The sequence below is a fragment of the Cetorhinus maximus genome, chromosome 21 (assembly GCF_964194155.1).
Source record: "Cetorhinus maximus chromosome 21, sCetMax3.hap1.1, whole genome shotgun sequence".
Lineage (NCBI taxonomy): Eukaryota > Metazoa > Chordata > Chondrichthyes > Lamniformes > Cetorhinidae > Cetorhinus > Cetorhinus maximus.
Genome location: NC_135899.1, coordinates 87,978,328 through 87,990,425, shown reverse-complemented (window position 1 = coordinate 87,990,425; position 12,098 = coordinate 87,978,328).

The following is a 12,098-nucleotide window of genomic DNA, read 5'->3' as shown; positions in this document are numbered from 1 at the left end:
CTTTAAATTTACCTTCCACAATGGAATAGGTTTAGCATCTCCATGAACCCAACTTGCTGCCACCTGTTCCTGCAATACTCCTTCTGAACAACAAATGTTGTTGTAACACAACATTGAGGATCGACTAGCCCCTGTGTCTCTTAAAATTTTAACATCTTTACCTACTCCACCCTATACACATGGAAAGGCTTTCCCTTCATACACAAAATCTTTAAACATTTCTGAAACCTGCTCCTCAGAATTCTCTTGGGTAAATTATGAACACATTCCCATTTCTTTACCTATCACTGATTCTTCCTGTTTTACCTGCACACAAACTATTGTTTTTTTTTCCTGTCCAAGAACCTCAAAATCCACAGTACTTTTACTTCCAGAACTTTTTCCGCAACCCAAAAATTCCAACAGATTTTCCCTGCAATTTCCAACACACCGACTTCATCTGTACAACTTTATTGCAGTGAAAACACCTCAATTTTCAAATGTCACCTCTACCCTCAGCACCTTCCTTTTTATTCTGAGAAAAAACTTCCTGGGAATTTCCACCTACTCCTTCTTTTCCCTGACTACCCACCTTCCTTTCACCTTCCCACTTTCTACCCTTTTTTGGTTTAAAAGTGTGACAAAAAAAAGGTTTAGCTCTGGGAACTAACACATAATCATCAGCTACCTCTGCTGCTTGTCTTACCGCCTCAACCCTCTGTTCCTCCACATGAGTTCTCACTACCGAAGGAATTGAATCTTTAAATTCTTCCAAAAGAATTACTTCTCTAAAAGCTGCATATGTTGTCTCTCTTTAATGCCCATATCCACCGGTCAAAATTACTTTGTTTTACTCTCTCAGACTCAATATAGGTTTGCCCAGGCTGTTTTCTCATATTTCTAAATTTCTGCCCGTCAGGAACCAACTCATATGCTCTCAAAATAGCCTTTTTTTTTACCACATCATAGTTCACCAACATTTCCTCTGACAGTGAAGCATAAACCTCATGTGCTCTACCCGCCAACCTGGATTGTAACAACAATGTCCAGTTTTCCTGTGGCCATTTCATCTGTTTAGCTATCTTCCCAAATGAAATAAAGAATTTTTCAGCATCCCTTTTCCTCAAAATTTGGAAGAGCTTGTATAAATTTAAATATCTCCCCCACTGCTTTCCGATCTAGAAATAATCCCTTCCTCACCTACTGGCATCTCTTTTTTAACTGCCAGCATTTAAGCTAGAATCCTTTCTCTTTCTCTTTCCTCCTTTTCTAACCTCGCCATTTCTAATTCCCTTTCCTGTTTTCTCTCTCTCTCTCCTGCCTTTCTGCCTGTTCCCTTTGAAATGCTCTTTCTTTTCCACTTCCTGCTGTCTCTAGTTCCAATTTTTTCATTTGCAACTGAATTTGAGCCCATTCCAATGACCCACCCCTTGGAGAACTCGGTGTCTCGGGTATTCCTTCCAATTTCAAATGCTGTTCTATACATTCAATTATGTTTAATTTCCTTACTCCTGCAGGTAATCTGCCAATTCCATTAACTTAATTTTATTTACTTTTTTTGTAAACTAGCCAAATTTATAACTTCAACTCCCAGACAAGCCTTAGCAATTGCCAAAGCCATACTGCAGTCTCACCACTTAAACAAAGCCTAACACCAACTCCTGAATTCAAAGTGCTTCTCGTATTCGTAACCTTAATATTCACAGACTCCAACCCAATCAAGGAATTTCAAATATATTCTGCAAACAGCCCCCAATTTTGTTATGGCACAGCCGAAGGTAAATGCTGAGCTGCTCAAATCCAAAAGGGAAACTTGAAACAACTGCCAAAACTTTTTTGCAATTTGTATACATTTTGAGATGCGCGCTTTGAATTCATTAGTAATAAGACCACTGAGTCTTATAGCTTTCTGACAAAACTAAATTAAACCTTTATTAAATAGAAAAAATGGTTTTAAGCAAATACATACGTTTACAAATTACTGCTATGATAACTCCTAGCTCCCCTAGTTAATCTAATTCCCAGTTAAACCTCCATTAAGGCAACAGTAAAACACATTTTTTAAAGGACCCAGGCAAAGTAACACGATACCCTGAACAATCGAATTCAACGTGAGTTTTCTTCACTTCAGTTTCTTTAGACAGAAGTTGGAGGCTTAGAGGTTAGAGGCTTTTCACACTTGTTAGATCTTAGAATCCCTTCCCTTGCACACAGCCTTCTCTCCTTTATACACATTTTCCACTTTGAATGCAAATTCCCTTTGTTTCACTATGGACAGCATTTTCCCATCAGCGAGTGGGGAGCGGGGCCCACTCGCCAACGCGTAAAATGACATGCGGTAATGCCGGGCGTGCGTCCTGATGTCACTGCGCGTCATTTAGATTGTCAGCTTGGCAGGCGCGCAGCCAAGTTCGGCTGCGCGCCCGCCGAACTGTCAAAGGCCTATTAAGGCCTGTTGAAAACTAATTAAAACAATTACATGAGCTGCCCATCCAACCTTAAGGTTGGCGGGGCAGGCGAAGAGCCCAGGCGGCCTTTGCATATTTCATGGAATCTCATCCACGGGTGGGATGAGGTTTCATGAAGTGTTTAAAAAAATCAGTAAAATTTTTTCCAAAATTTCATTCACATGTCCCAGCTCATGTGACACTGTCACATGAGGGGACATGTTTCAAAAGTTTAAAAATCCTTTATTGAAGAGCTTAACACTGAAACAAATCTCCCTGAGGCACTTCTGGTTTTTTAAAAGAATGTAAATGCTCCCTTTACACCTCACATTCTCAAACTTCACCCATGTTTACCTACTTAACATATCAAACGTAGCTTATCTTCTGACCCTTCAGACCAGCTGCCTTTAATTCAATTAAGTCACGTACACTGTTGCGCACACACACAGACACACGCACACACATGCGCACACAGACACACACGCACAAACACACAGACACATACGCACACACACACAGACCCATAGACACAGACCCATAGACACAGACCCCACTATTACTCTACATTACAATAAGTTCCAATAACATTATGAAAATTATTATATCTTCCTGACAAATGACAGAGCAAGAATCAAAGTTCCACAGCTGGTTCTTCAAGAATAATTAAACAGTGAGATAATCCTCTCTGTTTGGCACGAAAGTCGCAGCTAGTTTTGGAACAATCTGCTCCACCTCTCCCCAGAGGGAATGATGACAACATTTCATCCTTAATGTCCCTATTAGCACATTTCTTAGCTAATATCACCACCATCAATACCTTTGTCCTTTCGTCTGTGACATCTTTTGGTTATCTCCACCTATCACTGGCCCTCTATCCAGCTCTACCTGTCCCACTCCCCCCCTTAAACCAGCTTATATTTCACCTCTTTTTTTATTTTTCCTTAGTTCTGATGAAGAGTCATTCGGACTCAGAACGTTAACTGTGTTCCTCTCCGCAGATGCTGTCAGACCTGCTGAGTTTTTCCGGGTATTTATGTTTTTGTTCTAGATTTCCAGCATCCGCAGTTTTTTGCTTTTATCTTAACGTTTCAGCCTTGATGTGTCAGAGGAAGCCTGTTTTTAATCTCCTTGCCTCATACTGCATCCTGTCCCTGCAAAGTGGCTCTTTTGTGGAGAGGTTCACCCATCTGCCTGAGTGCTGACCTCTGTAGGGTCATGCGGGGGCTCGGCCTTTATGTGGAATCACTGCAGCAAACACATAGATCCATCTCCCTGCAGTTACGTATCATTCATCCAACCCCTCAAACCTGGACCCCCCCCGCCCAATATCAGATGGGGTGTGTGGCAGAGGGAGGGGACTCCCAGGCGAGTTGCCTTGTTCCTAACATCACTGAGCTGCTACGCCAGGTGGGAGCAGGCCCGAGCTTTGTTTGGCGTGAGGTCCACCTTGAGGTCGTAACCTGAAGATCTTCAAGACTTTGCCTGCACTTTTCCACTGCCCCCCACCCCAAAATTTTGAAGGAATATGGAGTATCCAATTGGTTAGAGCCCTCATCATTCCATCACAGGGGAAGGGATTCAATCCCAGCACTCCCTGAAAGAGGTACTGGCACTGGAATTGTCAGCCTACTCACGCACACACAGCTGAGATGCCTTTTCAGTGTCACTAACAGCCGTCCATATTACTTAAATGATGCAATCTCGTCCAACCCAGACAGGACCCGGAACTTACATCAGGAATGATGCCCTGTGGATTTTCAAAAACCATTGAATGAAAAGCATAATGAAGGGAATTAAAAACAAAGTTGCTGAAATGTCCACACATTGTGACAGCATTTTTAAAATTATTTTATGGGATGTGGGCATCGCTGGCAAGGCCAAAATTTGTTGTCCACCCCTAGTTTTGTTTTTGGGAAAATATACTTTATTCGTAAAATACCTGAAAGAACATTACAAAACATTTCTAAATCGCCATCACAAAAAGTACAATCAGATTCAACTTTTACACATGGATCACGAGGAGCTTCAATACAATCAATGAATATTACAATCATTTCAATATGGTCATTACAGACAGTCAGACAGTGCAATGGGATTGGAGTTATCGACATACTTCATGTTGCATTCGGAGATGCTTCAGTACATTTATGATACATTTCGTATTCACTACATACAACCTTTGTGAGTCGTACAGCCCGAGGGGCCTATACAATTCCTCGGTGCACTGTGTCAGAAAGGTCTTAGACAGCGACCTTTCCCCATTGCGCCTTTGTGGCGGCTGCCCCAAGCTTTAGTGCGTCCCTCAGCACGTAGTCCTGGACTTTGGAATGTGCCAGTCTGCAACACTCGGTCGGGGACAACTCTTTGCGCTGGAAGACCAACAAGTTTCGGGCAGACCAAAGCGCGTCTTTCACCGAGTTGATGATCCTCCAGCTGCAGTTGATGTTTGTCTCGGTGTGTGTCCCTGGGAACAGCCCGTAGAGCACAGAGTCCTGTGTCACAGAACTGCTCGGGATGAACCTCGACAGAAACCACTGCATCTCTCTCCAGACCTTCTTTGCAAAGACACAGTCCACAAGGAGGTGAACAACGGTCTCTTCCCCACCACAGCCACCTCGAGGGCAACATGCAGAGGGGGTGAGACTCCTGGCGTGTAGGAAGGATCTGATGGGGAGGGCCTTTCTCACCACCAGCCAAGCTACATCTTGGTGCCTGTTGGAAAGTTCTGGCGATGAGGCATTCTGCCAAATGACTTTGACAGTCTGCTCGGGGAACCAGCCAACAAGATCCACCCTCTCCTTTTCCCGCAGGGCCTCTAAGACGTTACGTGCCGACCACTGCCTGATGGACTTGTGGTCAAAGGTGTTTCTCTGTATAAATTTTTCCACGAGGGACAGGTGGTACGGCACGGTCCAACTACTTGGAGCGTTCCGCGGCAGTGTGGCCAGACCCATCCTTCGCAACACCGGGGACAGGTAGAACCTCAGCATGTAGTGACACTTGGTGTTTGCGTACCGAGGGTCTACGCACAGCTTGATGCAGCCGCACACAAAGGTGGCCATCAATATGAGGCGATGTTCGGAATGTTTTTTCCCCCTTTATCTAGAGACTTATGCATCACGTCCCTGTGAACACGATCCATTTTCGACCTCCAGATAAAACGAAAGATGGTTCGGGTGATCGCCATCGCGCAGGAGTCTGGAATGGGCCAGACCTGCGCCACATACAGCAACAGCGAGAGTGCCTCACTCCTGATGACCAGGTTCTTAACCACAATGGAGAGGGAGCGTCGCTCCCACTTGCCCAGTTTCCTTTTCACCATAGACACTCGCTCCTTCCAGTTTCTAATGCATGCCCTGGTCCCTCCGAACCATATCCCCAGCACTTTCAGGCCGTCAGCCCTGATGGTGAAGGGGGCAAAGGATCAGTCAGCCCAGTTCCCAAAGAACATGGCCTCGCTCTTCCCACAATTTACCTTGGCTCCCGAGGCCGGTTCGAATTGGTCGCAGATGTGGATCAGTCTGCACACCGACAGTGGATCCAAGCAGAAGACGGCGACAGCGTCCATGTACAGGGAGGCTTTGACCTGAGTGCCTCCACTGCCCGGGATCATCACTCCTCTTATGCCCGGATCCTTCCTGATGGACTCAGCAAAGGGTTCTATGCAACACACAAACAGGACAGGGGAGAGAGGGCAGCCCTGCCTGACTCCAGACTTAATTGGAAAGTTTTCTGATTCCCACCCATTGATTGAGACTGCGCCACTGATGTTAGTGTAGAGCAGTTGGATCCAGTTGCAGTTTCCCTTCCCAAACCCCCATTTTGGAGAGCACATCCCCCATGTAGGTGTGCGATATTCTGTCAAAGGTCTTCTCCTGATCCAGGCTGATGAGGCAGGTATCCACACCCCTGTCCTGCACATAGGCAATCGTATCCCTGAGTAGCGCGAGGCTGTCAGAGATCTTCCTGCCCGGCACAGTGCAGGTCTGGTCAGGGTGGATCACCAATTCCAGAGCGGACTTGACCCGATTGACTATGACATTGAACAGAATCTTATAGTCCACATTCAACAGTGAAATGGGTCGCCAATTTCTAATTTCCTCCCTTTCCTCCTTGTGCTTGTAGAGAGGGTGATGATGCCTTTCCTCATGGATTCTGACATACTGCCGGCCAGGAGCATACTCTCGTACACTTCTAGCAGGTCTGGGCCGATCAAGTCCCACAGAGCCGAATACAACTCCGCCGGCAAGCCGTCGCTTCCGGAAGTTTTACTCTTCTCGAAGGACTCAAGGGCCTTAGTCAGTTCGTCAGGAGTTAGCGGTTTGTCCGGACTCTCCCGTGTACTGTCGTCTAAGACCTCCGTGATAGAGGACAGGAAGGACTGGGAGGCCGTGCTGTCTGTGGGCTTCAATCATACAATCCCTATTTTTTTTTTTGAAAAATACACTTTATTCATAAAATACCTGGAAGAACATTACAAAACATTTCTAAATCGCCATCACAAAATGTACAATCAGATTCAACTTTTACACATGGATCAGGAGATGTTTCAATACAGTTAGTATTCAATGCAGACATTCATTGTGAGCCGTACAGCCCGAGGGGCCTATACCTTTTTTTTTTGCAAAAATATACTTTATTCATAAAATATCTTCAACCACATTCCAAACCATTTCAAAAACACCATTACAAGGGTACAATCCAGTTCAACTTTAACAAAATGTATCACCAGATGCATCAGTACAAACAATATTACCGTCATTTACAGCCTTTCATTGTGAGCTGTACAGCCCGAGGGGCCTATACCTTTCCCAGTCCCTTGGTGAATGGCTTACCAGCCTATTTCAGAGGCAGTTAAGAGTCAACCACATTACTGTGGTTGTACATGTGCCCCACATGTAGACCGGGTGAGGTAAGAACAACAGATTTCCACTCCTAAAGGGCATTAGTGAACTAGACAGGGTTTTACAACAACCCATGATAGCTCTTTGATTCCAGATTGGTTTTGATTATTAATTAACTGAATTCCATCAGCTTCCAAGGTGGGATTTGAACCCATGTCCCCAGAGAATTAGCCTGGGTCTCTGGATGAATAGTCCAGTGACATTACCCTACACCACCACCTCCTAGTCCGCTTTATAATGCCAAATACCAGATTTTCAAAAGAAAGACTTTCATTTATTTAGCACTTTTCACAATGACCAGACAATTCAAGGTGCTTTACAGCCAATGAAGTACTTTTTGAGGTGTTGCCTCTGTCGTGAAGTAGGAAGGAAGGCAACCCAAACAGTGATCTGATAATGACCAGGGAATCTGTTTCTCATGATGCTAATTGAGGCTATCGGCCCAGACACCCCCACTTTTTCTTCAACAGAATGCTATGGGAACTTTGACCTCCATTTGACAGGGGTAGGGGGGGAAACAGGGCCTTGGTCTTACAGCTCATCCAAAAGGCGACAACTCCACCAGTGCAGCACTCCATCAGTCTTGATCAAGTTCTGGAGAGGAGCTTAAACCTGGAGTCTTAGGAGCGAAAACGTTACCAACTGAGCCAAGGCTAACACACGAAGAAAATGTACGGGCGGCCATATTCGTTGTGGGCAGACGAGCCTCACCTTCCTCAACAGAAATGAGTCCCCGCACCTTGGGTCATATTAAAGGCAACTGTATCAATACAAATTGTTGTTGAGCTGAGTGATATTGAATAAAAATTGACATTGAGCCACATAAGGAGATATTGGGACAGATGACCAAATGGTGGCCAAATCGATAGGTTTTAAGAAGCGACTTAAAGGAGGAGAGAGAGTTAGAGAGGGAAACCCAAATCTTAGGGCTGGGGCAGCTATAGGCAGAGCCATCAATGAAGGAGTGATATAATTTGGGATGTGGCCAGAACTGGAGGAGTGCAGAGAAGTTGTAGAGCTGGAGGAGGTTTTTTATATATATATGTTCATGGGATGTGGGCATCGCTGGCTAGGTGAACGTTTATTGCCTGTCCCTAATTGCCCTTGTTCAGAGGGCATTTAAGAGTCATCCACATTGCTGTGGGTCTGGAGTCACATGTAGGCCAGACCAGGTAAGGATGGCAGATTTCCTTCCCTAAAGGGAATTAGTGAACCAGGTGAGTTTTTACCACAATGGTTTTCATGGGCCAGAATCTTCCGTTCAGCGTGCGGAGGTGGGCCCCGCATGCCGATGCATAAAAGGACGCGCGGTGATGTCAGGCCTGCCTCTCGATGTCACCGCACGTCATTTCGATCTTCAGTTCAGCAGGCACGCACCGGAGCCAGCTGCACGCCCACCAAACGGTCAAAGGCCTGTTAAGGCCATTAATAAACTAGGGTCAGGGTTGCCTGTCCAACATTAAGGCTGGCGGGGGGGGGCAGGCGAAAAGCCCAGGCGGCCTTTGCATTTCTCATGGGGGGAGAATTTTCTCCCCGCTGGGCGGGCCGGTTGGGAGTGGGCACGGGCGGGCGCGGAGCTGATCGTTGTCCGCGATCGGCCGGACGCCGCCATTTTAAGGTTGGACGGGCAGCTCCGCTAATTATTTTAATTGTTACTTAAGTGGCCTTAAGAGGCCTTTGACAGTCCGGCGGACTCGCAGCCGACTCCAGTGTGCGCCCGTCGAACTGAAGATCGGAATGATGCACAGTGATGTCAGGACGCACGCCCGACATCACCGTGCCTCACTTTACCTGTCGGCGCGCACGCCAATCGGAAGATTCTGGCCACGGGACCTCATCCACGGGCGGGATGATGTTTCATGAAAGGTTTATTGATTAAATAAAATGTATTATGAAAATTCGTAAACGTGTCCCAGCTCACGTGACATTGTCACATGAGGGGACATGTCTGAATAATTTTATTACTTCCTTTTTACCAATGTTTTATTATGAAATTAATCTCCCTGAGGCAACTCCGTGCCTCATGCACGAGAGAGCGCAGGCCCCGACCCTCCATCCTCCCCTCGCCGGACAGGGAGTGCTCAGCACTACCGGGTGTCCGTCACGCTGGACCGGCCTTAATTGGCCCACCCACCTAAAATGATGGTGCACAGCTAGCGATCGGCTCCGCACCCACTGGGGAGAAAATTCACCCCATGGTCATTATTAGACTTTTAATTCCAGACTTTTATCAAATTCAAATTTCACCATCTGCCGCAATGGGATTGAACCCAGGTCCCCAGAGCATTACCCTGGGTCTCTGGAATATTAGCTCGGTGATAATACCACTACGCCACCACCTCCCCTATTAGAGGGATAGGGAGGGGGAAGACCATGGAGGGATTTAAAAGCAAGGATGAGAATTTTAAAATTGAGATGTTGCCAGGCCAGGAGCCAATGTAGGTCAGCTTTCAGCCTAGATATTGATTGCCAATAGGCTATTCATTGATGCTGAGATATTAGAGCCAAGTTGAATCCTGTCCTCACCTATTTGTACCACAGCAGTCAGTGGACAACAATCAGGACAGGCATCCTAAATGGTTCCCTGACCCAATATTCCTACACCACTACAAAGGCATGGCAACAATTGTGCTCAAGATCAGTGACCTCAGCACACGATGAGGATAGGACTTAACATCTTCCTTGTCTGTGTGCCTCAGCACCATGCCAGGAACTCACTGGGTTGTCAGACAACTCTGCTATGTGATCTTCCATGAAAGCAAACAAAGCAAACACTTTTGAGGAAGCCTTGGAATCATCATGCTTTAGGAATCATGAATCCCTAGTCTATGTTCTGGGTTTGCTCGTGTCACATTAAAGCAGATTAAGATGTTTCTTAGCTTCATGTCCCACTCAGCCTTACTCTGCCCTCAGATTTGATGATTCATTACACAGGCCAGTGTTTGTTTTTTCTGCCCTATAACTACAACAGCTACGTGAATCACCCTATACAAATCCATCAACTCCATGCAGTAAACCATTCTTGTGCAATAGTGGAAAATTTATGCTTCCCTTTCAAGAAAATGTGAAGTGTGTTGTAATCAACAGTCATATCTACAGTGTGATGGTACATAGAGTGTGACATGTACAATTCATTGGCCATGAAATACTTTGGGATGTAACAAGAAATGCAAATTATTTCAATGAATGACTATGTATAAATAAAATATATATGTTATACATGTTTATGGATTTTCAGTTGTACAGTTCCCAAAAATTCTGAAGTGTCTGATTGTGCTTCAGTAAGTATTATGGCCCTATAAATTTGGCTGCACAGCACTGGTTTTTCAGGCACTAGCTGGCCTACTAATCCCTCAAGATGGTGGGAGGAAACTGTGTCACCCGCCATATTGGAAAAGGAATAAAATAGATGTCCAGGGCCATGCCTGAAATATCTCTTGGCAGATGAATGCAAATAACAGATCTTAACCTCTTAAAGCCCACATTTCAATACCACTTTTTCCTGAGGTAGACTGCGCCAACCTCCTGCTCTTTGCAAATTTACCAACTCACCACTGGCAGCCACACCTTCAACTGCCTCGTCCCTAAGAATCCCGTCCCCAAAATCTCTGCCTCTCATTTACGATGCTCCTCAAAACTTATGTCTTGATTGAGGCTTTTGAATGCATGTACTAATATCCCCTGTGTGGGGCTTGGTGTCAGATTTTGTTCAGTGAAGCTCCTTGGGATGTTTTTGCTCCATTAAAGGCACCATATAAATGCAAGTTGTTGTTTGATCAAAAATTGGGCTTGAGATTTTTTTGACTCCCTATTCCACTGCTGCATGACCCAAGAGTAGTTGAAAGCAGCCTAATAAAGACAGCAGGCTGAATAATATACGGCAAAAACAGGCCTTTATTGCGCTCATGTTAACAGGTGCAATGACATCAGTTCACATTCTTGACATCATCACTTCTAAATGCAATAATATGGTAGACAGGCGAGCCTAGAAAATAGGAGTGTGCCCATCTTATTCAAATTCAATTTAATTGCTTAGTTAAGCTCGCTAATGTCCCAATTGCCTGGAATAATACATGCTGGGAGCAATAAAACACTTAGAGAGTGTGAATCACACCGAGTGGGAATCTCATTTTCTTCACGGAGAGATTGTAAGGGTGGTTGAAAGGTCACTAGCTGGGTCCTTCGTTTGACCTCAGCAGTTCAAGCTGCTGTGAGTGCTGCTAGCATTTGTTACTGCCTAGCTGTGTTTCCAGGGGTTACCTTTGCTGATCTGAGGCATCACTTAGCCCGCAGAGAGATGCATGTAGAGCCTCAACCAGCCTCTTTGCTTGTACAAACATGGGGATAGTGGTCTCTGTGGGAGACACATCCTCCAGTGAGGAGGAGAGGGAGAGGAAGAAGGCCAGATGGTAAGGGTCAGAATGCACTGGTGGTGTATGAGGGTGGTAGACCAGTGCCTGGACAAGTAGCTGATGAAGTCAGGGTGCTGCAACCACTGAGGCGCAAAGCAAGGACCCATTGCTGCCAATCGAGTATATAGCCACAGAATGAGTTACCTTCAGACATCACAGACACCGTGCTAGAGGAGACTCAGGCTCTCAAGAGCCACAGTGACCTCTCCCTGTGAGATGTTGGCAGGGGAGATAGCTTCCAACTGGTGGTCACCCAATGCCAGTGGCTGTAAAGGTGACTGTTGCACTGAATTTCTTTGCCACTGGATCCTTTCAGGCTGCCTGTGGAGACCTCAATGGCATTATGCAGCCCGCTG